General features: G+C 30.8%; 1 long non-coding RNA gene across 1 annotated transcript; it reads right to left on the reverse strand.

Annotated features, from left to right (window-relative positions):
- Positions 1 to 496: 496 nt before the first annotated feature.
- On the reverse strand, positions 497 to 1,435 carry LOC140919508 (uncharacterized). Its single transcript, XR_012162128.1, has 2 exons — positions 1,009 to 1,435; positions 497 to 933 (listed from the first exon to the last, which is right to left on the reverse strand). It is a non-coding gene; the product is annotated as an uncharacterized lncRNA (long non-coding RNA).
- Positions 1,436 to 1,441: the final 6 nt, after the last annotated feature.

Consider the following 1,441-nt stretch of genomic DNA (forward strand, 5'->3'; position numbering starts at 1 on the left):
TCTGATTTGAATTGGTGCCCTAAAAAGATGACAACGAAGTCACATACTTTGTTATTTGGAATCAAGTTTCTGCTGTCCATGATTTGCTTCATTCCAAAGAGAGGTATAAATCTCTCTCTATTTCATTTTCAACCCATTATCCTTTGGTTTCTGATCTATTGATTCTCTTCTTCTATTAAGCAAACATTCTCTGTCTCCAAAACTGTGTTTGACACAAATGTTTTGGGGTGGGTTTTTGTTTGCAACATTAACGCACTATAATTGATTATTCAAGAATGTATAATCTTGATGATTCTTGATTATTCTTGACTGAGAAGGTTAATAAAAATTGAAAAGTTGCAATATGTACCCTTAAGATAAGTCAGTCGCTATGCTTGGATGATCTCAAATTTAACTATGAGATAGATTCTTGACTTAGATGTGGCCTACAAAATGTCGTTTGTAATATGAATTTTGTATTCATATAAAATTGGCATAATATTTTTTGGATGACCTGAAAATTAATTGAGATAGATTTTTTACAGTAAATGTGGCCTTGAATATGAATTTTTTATTCATATGAAAAGAGATTGAGAATTTGAGATAGTATGATTGGATTGTTTGGAATTTAATCACGAGATAATTCTTGACCCAAAATGTGGCTTGCAATATGAATTTTTTATTCATATGAAATGAAATTGAGATAGTATGATTGGAAGACCCGAAACTTAATTACGAGATGGACCCTTGATCCAAAATGTGGCTTGCAATATGAATTTTTTATTCATATGAAATGAAATTGAGATAGTATGATTGGAAGACCCGAAACTTAATTACGAGATGGACCCTTGATCCAAAATGTGGCTTGCAATATGAATTTTTTACCCGTATGAAAAGAAATTGAGATAGTATTTTTGGATGACTTGAAATTTAATGAGAAGATAGAATCTTGACCTTAAATGTGACCTTCAATATGATTTTTTTATTAATATGAAATTGAGATAGTATTTTATGAGATAGATTCTTAACCATAAATGTGGTTTTCAATATGAATTTTTTATTCATATGAAATGAAATTGAAAATTTGAGATAGTATGATTGGATGACCCAGAGTTAAATTACGAGATGAATTCTTGATCCAAAATGTGGCTTGCAATTTAAATTTTTTATTCATATGAAATGAAATTGGGATAGTATGATTGGAAAACTTGATATTTAAATACAAGATGAATTCTTGACCCGAAATGTGGCTTGCCATATGAATTTTTTATTTATATGAAATTGGAATTGGATCAGCAGTATTGTGCCTCGATGATCTTAGACACAAATTTAATATTTGAGTCTATATGACCTTAAATTCGATAAATTGAGATGACAATATTGTGCCTTAATGACCTTGGGTGGTGTGATGAAATTGGGTGGTCCTGTTGAAGCGGCATCTTGCAATGCCTTGTTGACGGGC

This window comes from Cicer arietinum, chromosome 3, assembly GCF_000331145.2.
Source record: "Cicer arietinum cultivar CDC Frontier isolate Library 1 chromosome 3, Cicar.CDCFrontier_v2.0, whole genome shotgun sequence".
NCBI classification, from domain to species: Eukaryota; Viridiplantae; Streptophyta; class Magnoliopsida; order Fabales; family Fabaceae; genus Cicer; species Cicer arietinum.